Consider the following 16,262-nt stretch of genomic DNA (forward strand, 5'->3'; position numbering starts at 1 on the left):
ATTTTTAGGGAGGTTACCGCTAGTTGTAGTATGGGCAAGACTGAGAATGAAAACTGAATGCACATACAAACATTAATCGGTCAAATTAGAACTAAGGAAACTATATTTGGTAGCACGAAAACCACAAAAAATCTAATACCTTAGGAGGGAAAGCAGATGCACTCAACAAAACTGTCATACGACTTTATAAAGGAGTTATTGTTCTTAAATGACGAATTCAATATCGGAAATTGTTTGATTTTTTCAATTTTGCCTTTTATCATATAGATTTTAATAGATAGACATACTTTTAAACAAAAAGATGATCAGCAAGAACAGATTTACAAAAACTGTACTAGATAAATATATACTTTATACATCAGAAATTATCAGCAAAACAAGATCTTCGAATAAGTTCGCATGACTGAAATTATTCAACGACACCTTTTTGAGTTATTGTTCTTTTGTAATGATTTATTTCTATTTTTAGTGTTTTTGCCTGTTGTTTTAAAATTTAAATTAGACAGATACACAGTTCTGATCATTTATAGTAAGATAAGATCTACAAATGATTTTAATAAGCGAAATCGTCAATCGACTCCTTATTTAAGTTATTGATATTTAACTACAATATTACCCTTTTTGTGATTTTGGCAAAAAGTAAAGAACGTAGAGAGAAACTGTTACAGTTAATATAACAAAATGATCAGCAATACAAATAAAGGCAACAGTAGTATACCGCTGTTCAAACTCATAAATCCATGGACAAAAAATAAAATCGGGGTAACAAACAAAAACTGAGGGAAACGCATAAATATAAGAGGAGAACAACGACACAACACTACAATGTAACTAACACACACAGAAACGGACCAAGCATCAGACAAAATCCCACGAGAATAACAAATATAACATCAAAACCAAATACATGAATTTGGGATAGACAAGTACCGTGACACGTCTTATCGCAATGTCAACTTACACTCAAAATAAGAGAAAACAAACGACGCAACGTTGAATTGTAACACACACAGAAACGAACTATAATATAACAAAATCGACATGCTAGTCCACAGTGTTAGAGTCTTTCCATTGTTGCACATTCACAGAAACCTTGGTGAGCGACACAGGCTCATTAGTCATTAGAGCTGATAGTTTCTTTTGAAGAGAACATTTGTCATCCTTAGATATAGTGAGTGAAGGATTTTAATGTAGATATTAACTAAAGAAATAAACTAAAAAATCTCTTATGTGGTATATAGTACCTTAGAGAGCGGGACCATTACATGGTTATGCATTAAATTTATCACATGATATTATTTTATTTAAACATTAATTCAGGCATATCGATTTACATTCATTTTGAATTGTAAATAATCAAAAAAATGCAGAATAAATGAAGGAAATGTTTATGCAAATAAACTAGGAAACTTTAAAAAAAAAATTTGTTCTACATAAAAATATATGTGTCAATGTTTGAGCAGCATGGAAAGTATAATTACTATATTTTTAAAGTTCTTTCTTTTTGTAAAGTCTTTAAAAATATAATAATTCAGAAATTCGGTCAACAACTATCTTATATTTTGATCAGCATCCGAATTGTGCCGCAACGTTTATCTTTTTGTAGAGTATTTTTAATTCATCTGATAAGTTAATAACATATTTGATACATTTTTTTCCCACTTTGCCTCACGAAATTGTAACATTAGCATGTTCCGTTCCCTGCTGAACAACTCCGTAGACATTGATATAATCAACCGGTGAAATGACAGACACATCGTTTGTGATAAGATATTTTATAGAATGAAAAAACCTGTTATTTTTGTAACCTAGATGGGTAATTGACCTCATATTAAAAGCCAATTGTAGTTTTATTTATGCCAATTGACATGTTAAATAAGAAAGCAACATGGTTAAAACCTATCCTTTCATCAAGAGTTAAGATTTTGTACAGGAACATGAAACTGATAAAAATTCAATTTAACTTTGAATGACACAATGTAATAAAAAAAATGCTCTTGGGAAAACATGGCAATAAACAGTTATATCGTAGCAGTTTGTTACGATGAAGTGTTCATTATTTTGGCTGACATCAGTAGACATATTGTCCATGTGCTCTGACATGAATTTTCACTAGGGGAAACAGCGTCATCTCGAATCATACAATCAGTTTTTATTTATTTTCCTAGATTGACGTCTTTACATTGCATTTACAACTACGTATAAAAAGACTGTAATGTAAGATTTGAAATTCAGAAAATCAGTTTCGATTTTACATTTTTCAAAAAGACATGCAATCTAAAGTCATATATCGATGTGTGTTAAAAGTTAACATTTTCAGGCACTGAAATGCACTGCGTAGGAAACAAAAATAATGGCATAGACTAGAAACAGAATTTGACCACGTTTTTGGTTTAGTGGTTCTCGTTTGACTGGTATTAACCAGTTAAATTCTACTGCTGTACAAATTCGTAATAAGTATATAGACTTTGATTGGCCGAATAACTCGGATTATGCAAATAAAGTAGCAGGATAAATGGTTTTTTTTTTTTTTTTTTGTAATATCTGGTCAGTTTATCGATTGAAAGGTTTCTTTGAATAGTGAGGTAAATTCATCTTGCAGGAGTAGATTTAGAGCTTTAAACGGGGAGAAGGGGTTGTGACGTCACACATATCATGAAACTTTTCTGATTTTTGCTTTAAATTGTCATTCAATCATCTTCCCCAGATCACACTAATTTCTGTGTTTATACACATGCAACTATTTTACCTCTGTCTGTGTCGTTCCATCCAATAATACTTCAAACAAATCAGGGCTTCCTCACATTTGTTATTCATCTTCATGCGAACATGCTATACCGTGTGATGGGGTGTCAGATTCTGGAAGGTGCACAAAAAACAAGCAAGATAAGACTAAAAAATCACTTAAAACGTCAATCGACTTTCGCGTAGAAGTCTTTACATATACATAATAATTATAACCGATATTTGCATATTAGTTTTTTTAATATATTCTATGTTAGAGAAAACGACAAATATCTTTAGATAAGATTTAAAGGTTAGCAAACATAATCGAATCAATATAAATGAAACTGAATAGCAAAACGACACATTTTAACAGGTAAACGAATCAAAGGATCCGATCCACTTGTAGTGATCAATCATAATTCTCACGTTTGGACTTTGTTCTTTTTATTGTTATTATATAATTATACGCACCAAAATGATGCCATCTGTGTCGTCATATAAGCAAACGTGAATGAATAAAGGTTATGCCTTTTTTCCCAACTACGCATGCAAAATGGCTCATTTATTAAAAAAACCATTTGAATATATCACAAATAGTTTTGTTTACGATCATTTAAATTTATGAAATTGTAACATATCAATTACTGAGATTAATTAAACATTCCTGTTTTTCTGAAGGTGTTAATAGTTAAGATGGGATCGGGCGATATTTACACAGTTAAATAGCCAATTGTATTGCAAGATTCTCGCTTCACAAACAAAGTACATTTAAAAAAAATGGATATTTGATGCAGCATGACGAAACTTCAATTGTGAATATCAGATAGCAATCGCATTAATCTAGCATGTACGTCAATCATTTGTTTCCCATTATTGCTTGAAAAACAAGTGATCTTTCTTGTAACGTTTAGTTGTTATTTTTGTTTATTCTTATATATATCAAAGTGTTCTGATACTTAGCTTAATTAAACGTGGTCTATTTGCACGCTTTATTACTGTGTTTGCTATACCTTCTACCAAAGCTACAGAAATGTAATTATAATGAAACCAGTTGACATTTGCAAAATTTGAGATCACAGATAAACTGATTTCTAGCATGCAATTTAAAAATGCATTTGGACAATTTACGCGGAAGCATCAAAGTGAAATTGGTATATTATAAAGATGCTTATTGTTTAAAATACACATTACGCAAATTCCATGATAAATCTTCGTCTAATGGTTTGCTATTTTTGCATTGTTTAATACAAAAGCTTTATAATTGAATGCTGTTTTATATTCCTAACCGGCAAATTACTCAGTGTTTTATGGGCTATTTATTTAAACGATAGTTTTTAATTCTGATCACACGGAATTTTACAATGATTATAATCCAGACTATATCATTAGGTTTGATATTTTTCCATATCGAGATATTTTGAGTATTTGAATCCTTTCCATAAAAGTGCGACGTTTGGGTATCTACAAAACCATGTTCAACCCCACATTTTTTTCTTAAAATGTCCTGCACCAAGTCAGGAAAATGGTTGTTATCATATAGTTCGTTTCTGTGTGTGTGGCATTGTCATTTGTTTTTTGTTGCACTTCAGTGTTTCTGTTGTTTCGTTGTTTCCTCTTATAATTGATGTGATTTCCTCGGTTTTAGTTTGCAATCCGGGTTTGTTTTCTCTCAATCAATTTATGAATTTCGAACAGCGGTATACTACTGTTGCCATTATTTATCTTCCAATATATGTTTCAATTATTTCTTTCTTCAGGTTTCATTCCCTATTTTTAGTCACCTTTCATTAACGATGATGCACCTCTGTGGTAGCTTATTTGTCAGTTATTTTGATGAAAACATATTATATTAACGTTTTTAATTGCAATGAAATTACACAATAAGAAAACATGTATCGTTAATTGGTCTACATTTTTAGTACATTTTCTCTATGTTGTGTAAATCATACTGATTCTAAAAGCAAATGCACCAATAATCAGTTTGCTGAACATTTTAATCGACAATATATTTGTTGAATTTGGTTGATAGCTATTTCAAGAGTCAGTCGCTATCCCAATGCGTTAGTGTGCTTTCTATATATTGTCACAGATGGAGATTTACAACAAACAGGATGATTTAAACTTTCAAATCGTTCACTGCCCATTCCTTAGCAGTAGATAAAGGCAACAGTAGTATACTGTACGACACAACATTAAAATGTAACACATACAGAAACGGACTAAGCATTATACAAAATCCGATGAGAATAACAAATATAACATCAAAACCAAATACATGAATTTGGGATAGAAAAGTACCGTGGCACGTCATATAGAAATGGGAATTAACACTCAAATAAAAGAGAAAACATATCCTTTTCGTATGGTATTTACATATCTCAATAGATATGTTTTCACACTGTAAGGACTTCATAAGCATATTCGTCTCACTCAAGAACTGTATCTTGAATTATAAGGATTAACGGTTGAAATGGCCGCTGCACAAGGTTTATGACCACCACATCACCACATCGATTTGGCTAATTGCTACGATGTGTCTTTCAAAACTTATTGGCGACATGTGTTCGAGGTCTTAAATCATTATATACTAGAAAATTCGTCGCGGTATGGGTTTTGCTCATTCTTGAAGGCCGTACGGTGACCTATAGTTGTTAATTTGTGTGTCATTTTGGTCTCTTGTGGAGAGTTGTCTCATTTGCAATCATACCACATCTTCTTTTTTATATTATCTCTTATTTACTGATTGTGACGTTTTGACTGAATATAAAGTCACATGAAATATGTGATGTTGATGCTATCGATGAAAAAGGTCTCGTTCTTTTTGGAGTGCATGCGATTCCTCCATTTTGTTTTTTTCTTCTTTTCCCAAATGCAAATAGCAATTCTATGAGAAGCGTATTGAAAATACAGAAGATAATCAAGATGTAATAAAGCATGATTTTTATACACTTACAACTAAGAAGAGTTGGATCTTTTGGTTGCTTTCATCGAGTGAGAGTATTCTTTTATTCTGTATTTTTGAATATCATCGTCTTGTTTCTATGGAAAAACGCTTATTAATATTTGGTTATAGGGCGAAGTGCTATTATTGAACTTTTTCTTATTTACGTTCACCTTTGTAACTTCCGATTGCGATAAGGTGTACTCTGCATCTTACCAATGCTCTATGTTGTCCCTCCGATAAGGTGTACTCTGCATCTTACCAATGTTCTATGTTGTCCCTCCGATATCAAACATTCGAAAACATATGTTAGTGTTTGTTAATAAAACAGCTTGTTAATAAAAGAGCTAACCCAACACCACATAAATACTAAAAAACGTAGAGAGATAAAAATACGAAATGAAGATGCAAGAAGTCTACATGATATTTTCCTAACAATTATGAATTGTACGACTTTCATGCACCTTCTTCATTGACTTCATATCTTGAACCAATTTGTCGATTTTAACAATCGTTTTTGTGTTCATCACCGTCTATGTATTGTATTATATTTCCTCATTTAGTATTTTTTGTTCGTCACGCTTTTCAAGAGTAGAAGATATGGAAGTCTGTTTCCGAACTAACAGTATGGAACATTTAATGAGAAGTCATTATCTTAAAAATATTACAAACTTTTTTGAATTTGTGAATGAATTTGACTCTGCTGACAGATTAAACAGCAGTTAATTTACTGTATTACGTTCACTTGTCTTTTCTTCACTAAAGGGCACAAAGAAACTGTTGTTGAAAAGTGGGATGGACATTTCCATATAATTGGAAGTTCCGTTATACTCATTGTGAGAAAGAGGGTTGAAAAGGCAGTGAATAACTAGATTTAGTGGCTTGAGGTGCGGTCAATAGAAGGGAAGGGATATATGCTTGCCTTTTGTTCGACGGATTTAATGTTTCTGTGATTTTCATAGCTGTATTGTGTTTCACAACTAAGACTGGTACACATGTCCCTTTCCAATTCTGTTCACTGGTTATAATTTATTGGCGGAAGATCAAGTTTGTAAATTTGTCATTTGATATCAATATATATCATTTCTGTTATGTATCATGTGTATGGCAATGCGCATAACTCTAGCACTTTTCGAATAACAAACATAAGCCTATAAGAGGTCCCCTGTCAACAATGGACTAAAGAATCATTAAGTATCAATCATTTTAAACGTTTGAATCACTATTTTAGATTTTCATTATTGTCTGATGATGAAGCATGTTTATTAGGATTAATTGTACTGTATTTGATGTGTTATTAATGTAATCGTGGTCTTGAATTGTCATTTGTTTAATTGACAATTTATTTAACTTGTAAAGCTACTTGAAATATGTATTTCAGTTGCAGAGAAACAACTATTATCGTGCTCAATTGTAAACTCAACTTCATTTAGTTTTAAAGTGATTGTTTTTTTGCAAAACAGGATGGTAAATACAAATTGTCTGTGTGAGTCAAGAAAGTTTTGTGCCAAATTAAAATATTAACTCTTTTTTTATTTATCAAGAAGCATATGATTCATAGACATTAAATTCAAAAATTTTACATGGCTATTGCATTTCGTTTCAAGTTAAATCTTAATGATCTTCGCGGCTTTTTCATATTTGGGTTTAAATGTTCTATATGAAGGTTACGCTCTTCGCACGCATTATATATAGGTTGTAATGTTCATTATCAGGTTAATTCGAATATAAGAACACATGTTCAGTATGGTGCGGACAGTTTGTAATATTTGCAAAAAAAAGTATTGAGGCCCAGATTATCGGTTCTCTGATCATGTTATAGATTCATTTGTAGTTAGTTTACCATACCTTTTCGATCAAATTAACAACTGACTTAATACACTTGTCCTCATGCTGCGAACTTTTAATGGTACCGCTATATACCAAGTTAAAATTTTCATCAAGACATAATGGTCACTGTACATGAAAATGCTACAGTACGATTGGACCATTATGTTCTGAGGACACATATTCGTCTTTGTTATGTGGTACTGGATTCTAAGTATTACATACTTCAATGTAAAGTTTGCTAATCAAGTTAAGTTTGAAAGTATTGAAACATGATATTCATTTAACATTCATCCGATTGTATTGTAGTTTATCTCATTATCGGATGAATTTGCTGATATCCATACATAACTTTGTAAGATATCAAGAGATGTTGCAATGTGAAACTTATCAAAGGTAACAAGCTTATGATATAGCGTTTTGGGGAATTGTAAACACAGACAGTTCAAAAAGGACTGAAATGAAAATCATGTTGCAGTTGCAAAATCAGTTTCATAATGTAGATATCTCTTTCATTGCCACTCTTTCGCCTTCTCTTTTTTATGTTTTCCGTCTGTCCAATATTTTACTAAGTTTTTTGCTGCATTGTAATCTTTCTTTTAAAATCTATTTTAGAACTCATAAAGTCACCATAGATGTGTCAAAAATTTGCCAACATAGACTATTTTTACTTCATAATACTTCTGTATTTGTCAAAATCTTGTTGTTTTGAAACTTCAAATAAATACGAATTAAGTAATTTTTTGGAAACATTTTTTCAGGATTCTTGAAATGGAATTCATTTATTTTGTAATTGAAAAGCGTATCGAGAATTGACTTTTTTAATGGATTATAACCTCTATTACCACAGATAACCTTCCAAATTGTCATAGAATTTTAAAAGGTTTAACAAGTGTAATGTTAAAGCAACTCCAGGAAATTCTGTTGTTGTCTAGAGCGGTTTGATTTTTAGTAATTTGCTCAAATTATTCTTTGATGGATTCTGTAGAAGAGGTAAACAAAAGTCGTACTTTGATTAAACGGAGATAGTAAGCATATCGCGAAGGAGCAATATCTAACGCCAACTAATTTAAGAGAACATGCAAATGAAAATATGATTAATACGTCGCACATACAATGCTGAAATGGAAATTAAACCTTTGATTCAAATAAATATATTTGAATATTTTGCAATTGCAAAACAAAACACAGTTCAGCTTCTGTATGTTTTTCGTTGTTGTATGTATAATTATTTTAAATACTAAGGATTTTCTACCTCAGGAATAGATTACCTTAGCTGCATTTGGCAAAACATTTAGGAATAGATGATATAGACATTGGCACTCATATCACATCTTCTTATATATATATTAGATGAAGATTTTATTTGAGCTGAAGCACGTGGCAGGTGCATTGTTCGACTGCAATTATTGATTGGCGAGGATAGTCAGTTTTCCCGCCGAACGTTGTTACTTTTCTCCGAGCTACCCAACGTCTTGTATGCAAGTGAAGTCTGTAGAAAAACTTGATTTTAAACGTTGTATACCAATTGCCGATGTATTATTCGATATTAAAGGGGCACTATCTACGATATATGAGAAACAACAGAATATGATTTCGTTTGGTTCAATTATTATAAAAGTTAAATAATGAAATTATGATTCGTTTTTCGCAGCCAATTTAGTTCAATTTTGACTAAATAAGCAAAGAAATATCGCTTATGAATTGTTCACTTGCAAGTGAATAATTCGACATCACTAAATCCGTTTTCATATGACCTTTATTCAACCCATTAGCTAGAAACTTGTTACGCATACATAAGTGGTGTTCAGTCATTAAAAGGGGGAAACATGTCAACATTGAAAGTGAAAAAAGTAAACCATTACGTTGACTGATTCTATCAACAAAAAATCATTCTTATATAGGTACACACGTTAAATAATTTATTTTTTAAAAATATAACATAAAATCAAACCGACCTATACAAGTTTAATTGCACGAGTTTTCAATGCTATTTATATTTATGTTTGTTTATATCGGGTTATGTGATCGTAAGATGAATTCGGAGGTCATCTCGATAGTTAATTAGATGGCGTCAAGACTAAAATACACACGAAATTTCAGATACATATTATCGTGTACATGCATTGTTATCAGTTTATTTTAGACTAATTGTTATTTGGATATACGTTTTATAGAGATATGAAGATGTGGTATGAATGCCAATGAGACAAATCTCCATCCAAGTAACACTTTATAAAAGAAAACCATTATAGGTGGAGGTACGGCTTTTAACACAGAGCTTTGGATCACACCGACATTAAGCTATAAAGGGCCCCAAAAATTACGATTGTAAAGTCATTCAAACGGGAAAACCAACGATCTAATCTATATAAAGAATGTTATTAATAAAATAAGTGAATTTAAGTCATATAAATGAACATGAATTTGACAGATAGTGCCCCTTTGAGCAACATTCAGATTTATTGCTCACAAGCTTTTCGCATAATTGATATGTCCTTCGTCACAATGATAAAGCAAGAGAGACTCACTGATTTGTATTCAAGTAACAGACTTTTAATTAACATTTTTATAAACAGTTATTTCATTGCAGATTTGGCACAGAATTTCATCAATTGATAAATAGAAAAAATGTAATAATTAAACTGTACGGTTCATTTATGCGATAAAGCATAATGTGAGCATTATGTAACGTGAAGAATAGATTCTAATGAGGTGCATTAAATAGCGTTGAAGTCGATACTTGTTCTCACAGCAATGAATGGTTTATTAAATCATTTTACGCGTCAATTTACTGTAATCATATCCTATAATTTCATTTCCTTAAGATTTAAAAAGTTCAAATTTTGCTTCCTAAAGCATTTTCTTACATCTAGGCTGCACTTGAAAATTGTGATACTTTAAAAGGAAAGTTAAAACACAGTATTTGGTTGGAGAACATGGTTATTGACTCAGTAAATTTATGAGATAGAAGCCAATAAAAATAAAATACTTTAAAGAAAAGATCAAAAACAGCGTTTTGATTACTTTTTGGAAAATTATACTGTGACTTGACTGTTAGTCTTGATCTCCACATATTGCAGTTTATTCAAAATTATGCCCACATTACTTGTTTAATCAAACCAAACTGTTCAACTGTTCAGAAATTTAAGGTTTCAACTCCCTCAGGCAAAGTTGGCTTTAGATGAATTTGGCTATTTATTTTAGGTATTTTTTTTCTTCAACGGTTTCGGTACTTATACATCTTCGGATTTCAAATGTTTGGCTTTGAGCATTCCTGATGAAGGTTAATCCAAAAAGCGCTTCGGATGCAAGAAATTATTAAACGTGTTGTTTTCTATTTTTCAAACTAACTATGATAGGAAAAAGTAAAATAAAAATAAAACCGAACTCCAATGAAAATATAAAATAGGAAGTCCCTTATCAAATGCCAAAATCAAATGCTTTAACTCATAAATTTCACGGAAACAACTGTCATATTTCGGACTTGATACAGGTATTTTAAACGTTAAACAGTTATTTACCGTTATAGATTGTTGCTGGTAGTTGAACACTGATTTTTCACAGATGAACTTCCTTTTTTGTTTCTTTGTGTCTCACCTCCCTATCTTCAAATTCTATTGTCGACTCTTTTTTATGGTAATTGTGTAAACAATGGTCTGTACTTCTTGAGCTTACGATTATACGGAATGAAAAGGACAGTCGTTATCCATTCGTTCAATGTGTTTGAGCTTTTGATTTTGCCATAGGATTGGGGACTTTCCGTTTTGAAATATACGCACAGTTCACTATTTTTGCTATTTTACTTTTCCTCTTTGGTTTAAATATTTTGCCCAGTGAATTATATTCGCTGACTAGTTTCACAATTTCTTTGTGTGGGAAGATAGAATGTTTATTTTATTTATTTAATGAAAACTCATATTGTCGCGAATGATAAAACTTTTCTTTTAACTGGTGTATTGGATAAAATCTGCCATTTTGTCGAAGAGTAACAAACATTATACAGGGGAAATGTTGCTCTTTCCGATCTCTATCAGCATTGACTTTCATAAAGGTGGTGAAATTTTTATAATAAACAACAAGTTGTATTAAAATTGTGTAGCTGCGGTAACATTGTGCGTTTCGTAGACCTCTATTGGATAATTAACAGTTAAATGACGTAATTATATAAAGACCCTGTGGTTGTTGACAACAGTTTATTAAAAAGCATATGTTACTTTTTCTCACTTTTTGTTTTATATAAAACACTCTTTCTTACGATTCAATCATCGGGGTTTACATTTTATATACAAAACAACAAAACGAATAAGGGATGTGGTGTTATTATATATGTGTCATTGTACGGCCTTCTACAATGAGAAAACCCAAGCCCATATCGAACACATATTAAAGGACCCGTATTGGATAATAAAAAGGCAATTCAAACAAAAAAAACAATAGCTTATTTATAACATTATAATAAACGAAAGACACATATGACAGACATGGGCAGTTACGGACCGTGAACCAGGAACCTGAACTGGGGCAGGAACATACATTATGTCGCGAGGTTAAATATGTGTGTGAGCGCTCGATATACCCATAACCTCCAACAATGGTGTGACAACACAAAATAAAAACAAATTGTTCCATTACAATTACAAGTACCATAACTCGGGAAAAAGAAACCTGTAAACAGCAAATATCGAACTTCATAATATTGATGTCACTAATTTTACTGCAACAGATGCAAATTTCAACAATTAATCTCTATCACTAGTGGTCCAAAACATTCCACTAAAATTTTGTCCGTTAACGTTTTTATTTTATCAAAACTTAGGTGGTAGCTTTATCAAATTATTTTGTTAGTTGTATTCTTTAATAACAATGCTCTTCTCCATTTAGTTGTATGCGTCCCGCTGAGTTATGCGATAAAGTCGACTGTTTTCTCCGTTATAACCAATCGAAACTGGCACTTTAACATGAAGTAATAAGGGTATCATTTTTTGTGGTATGATACTCTTTCACTGACTTCAAGCTTTCATTCTCAACTTTTTGTAATTAAATAGTAATCCAAGTGCTAAATTGATTTATCATTTTTAATTTTGCATTAAAGACATTAATATTATAAACCAATCATCATTATTTTAGATATTTGATAATAACATTTCAGTGTCAAATCAAGTTCATATTCACATTAGGCAATACTTGCATATCACAAATGAATATGCATTTCACATTCTCTAAATCGTGTTTAATTTTATATAATAAATGGCCATTTAAATTTAAATTTACATAATTTTAAATTAAAAACGTACTGCCAAAATGTTTTGACTTCATGGAAGTATGCCTTTATTTTATATTTTTTTATTCATTGCCCGTGATCGAAATTGTTATTTGAAGCAATTGCCGTGATATGAATCTATAGTGTAAATCTCCATGGAGTTATAGTTGCATTTGCGATACCTTATCTGTTGATTGTATTAGTGACACTTTGTTCACAAACTTGCAAAATACTGCTAACCATTCTGTTTGATTTGCAGTAATAGTTTAGTTTATTGCTGGCTTGACCTACAGTTCGCATTTCCTTATCAGATTAGATTCGTTTACCATTTGCGAAAAAAATCTATGTTTTATCGTACTCTATAGAACTACATAGATATAGATAAAAGTAATAAATAAGATACTATGGACGAAATTATAACCCAATTTCTATTATAATGATTAACAAGAGACTTTGATACCTATATATCATGCTTATTGTTTTGTTTTATCTGTTGGAAGAAAAACTCGGGAGTATAGAAAATAGACCGAATGAATGAAATGCGAGCTGATTTAACTAATGATAGAGAAATTATAGAACATCTCCTCTGATAATGTCATAATCACCAACTGTGTTCATGTAAGCATTAAACAACGCGATTAACATGAGAGAAAATTTAAAGATATAGAGCTTAAATGACGTTGAAGCATGATTTATATTGCAGTGAACGTTATAACCTTCAAAAATCCAATCTATTACTTCATTCGAAAACACTTTTGTGTCTTGTGTTGTCAGTCACAACCAAGGTTCAGTAAAAATGTTAGAAGTTTACCATTATCATGATTATGTGATACTATTTATTGCTAGTTTTTCTTTCTTTCAAGACATAGTAATTCAAATCATCATTTTATTTGTAGGAATGATTTACAAGATTAACGATGTATACTTCAATAAAAAAAACCTCTCTTACACCACATTTTTGGAAGATTAAGAAGTGCTAAATGCAGTTATTTATTTTTGGTAAAGTGTGTAGAAGTTTTTTTTTATAGTATTTTCGAAAATGTCTATTTAAAGTAAAGTTTGGAGTCTTGAAATGCTACGTATTTTAAAAATTATATATTCATTAGGCGACATGGAGAATTGGATAAACTCGTATAACTTATTTGAAATTCCAACATTTCAGACGTAAATATTTGTTATGGTTGCCTTTGTTTTACTATTGTTTTTTTTTCAATTGTGGCTTCAGTAGTTTCTGTTTCTGTTTCTGTCTCTGGATTTTTATTTTTTATTTTTGCTCTATATCTCCTCCTCTATTTGTGTAAAATTGCTTCCATTCTAAAAACGTTCAACTCAAAAAAGACTTTTCTTGTTACCTTTCTATCCAATGAATTAATTAAAAACCTACAAATCTTACATTCTGTTTTGTAGTTTAACTTTGAGTCATTTGAATAAGTGGAAATCAATCGAACTTATCGAACCAAAATTTAATTATATTAGATCGAGCAAAGTTATTTTTGAAAACTGCTTACTTTTAATTATTAGCATTACAGCATTAATGGAAAGGTGTCTCGCTTTGACATTGGATCATGCACTTTATGTTTACTCGTTAATCTCAGATGTCGTTCATTAGTATTTGTATTTGAATTGATCGTAGAGCAAACAACAATCTATCAGATAGACATGTTGGTATATTGACTTTCTCCTTTTTTGAATTTTGGAAGATTTTTTTTTTTACATATGTGAGAAGACACCAAGGAACAGTCGTCGTGGAATAACATACAACATGACCAACATAAAAACGGACGAAAAAACAACCACTTTACGAACTTAAGTAAGAGCATATAGAAAACTGCACCAATTTAATTCGAACGATAGAGTAATGCTGAACTATCTTAACTGTTGTATTGGTATTGCTTCATCTGAAATATGGATGAAATGTCTCACGGAAGGTAGTTTTACCCGACACTGACGCAAATTTTCTATCAGAACAATAAATAACTCTGATTGTTTCCAATATCTTGTGTTAATTTTGGTATATAGCAAATGTCTTCGTCGCGGTGGTCAATTACTGCATGAGAAAAAAAACAAATTATAGTGTCGTGTTAAAGTACTTTCATCAAATCTGACAAGCGATAGATAAGTTCAAAATAACAAGGAACGAGTCCGTCGATGAAGACGGTAATGCATGTTAAAAACAAGATATTGTCGTTGGAAACAAAAAGTTATCAAGTAAATATCAGTTAAGAGGGGGAAAAAACTGAAATTATATCTTCTTTTATTAAAAAACAACTGAAATTAAAGATGAGTTTTACGATTTTCTTTTAAGCAATCTCAATACAAGTTAGAGTGCTAAATTATTTTGATATATATCATTGGCATTACACTGTTACAGTTCTCAAATATTGGAAACCTTTACCTATATTTATGTTTTCATTACGTATTTGCCTATTGGAGAGCTATAACACAAATCTTTGACATTTTGATCATCTTTATCAATGTATTAAGATTGGTCAGTGCATCTTCAAAGTTTAAAGTGTTTTTCAAACGTCTTTAAGGCAGACCACCCAGGTCTTACAGTCTCTTTTATCTCGTTCCATTTACAATCGCTTTAGTAATATTCCATCGCATGTCTATCTCATACAATCATTAGCTGATCGTCTGAGAGTTTTAAATCTTGATAATGTGATATTTTTGCATATTTTATGGACTTTTTAGTACATGCTTTCATTTTGACATTTTGATTATCTTTTGCATCAGTAAAATTGTCATGTATAATTTTATAGTAGCAAGTAGTTAATCATTGAAATGTAAATTTGTTTTGTCTTCATGTTGAGCACTAAAACCACAAGTTCAAATGTAACGGAAAATGGAAAGTTATGTTTGTGTTAGCTGTATGACGTTTGTATGTATTCATTTTTTTAATTTGATATGTAACATTAACGCAAGGGGAATTTTCATGAGGATAAATCTACATGAGGCGAACATTATAATAAATGCACTGCCTGTGATGTGTATTTTTTTTAAAGATAAGATTTTTATAAGCAGCGTATATTTCGTTTTGATTGGTACATATATTTAATAAATAAACGGATAATACTTTCTTCGTTTTTACACAGTACGCTATGTATATGCTAATTGTGGAAAAGTCGTTTTTTGTTTACTTTACATTATGTTGCATTTTTTACTTTTTGAGATTCGAGCGTCACTGATGAGTCTTTTGTAGACGAAACGCGCGTCTGGTGTATATACTAAATTTAGCCCAGGTGTCTATGATGAGTTTGTTTGTATGTTAGTATGAAGGTGGTTATTTGTTCGGTGGCAATTGTGTTATGTGGATTCATGGCAATGACAAATTAAACCAGAAAAACATATCAGTATAAAAAAGATGTGATATGATTGCCAATGAGACAACTGTCCACAAGAGACCAAAATGACACAGACATTAACAACTATAGGTCACCGTACGGCCTTCAACAATGAGCAAAGTCCATACCGCATAGTTAGCTTTAAAAGTCCCCGAAATGA

General features: G+C 31.2%; 1 protein-coding gene across 1 annotated transcript in view; it reads left to right on the plus strand.

Moving 5' to 3' along the window:
* The window catches only part of LOC139520050 (phosphatidylinositide phosphatase SAC2-like), a 253,355-nt gene that overhangs the window by 62,539 nt on the left and 174,554 nt on the right, over nt 1-16,262 (plus strand). The window lies entirely within an intron of this gene.

This window comes from Mytilus edulis, chromosome 4 (assembly GCF_963676685.1).
Source record: "Mytilus edulis chromosome 4, xbMytEdul2.2, whole genome shotgun sequence".
Lineage (NCBI taxonomy): Eukaryota > Metazoa > Mollusca > Bivalvia > Mytilida > Mytilidae > Mytilus > Mytilus edulis.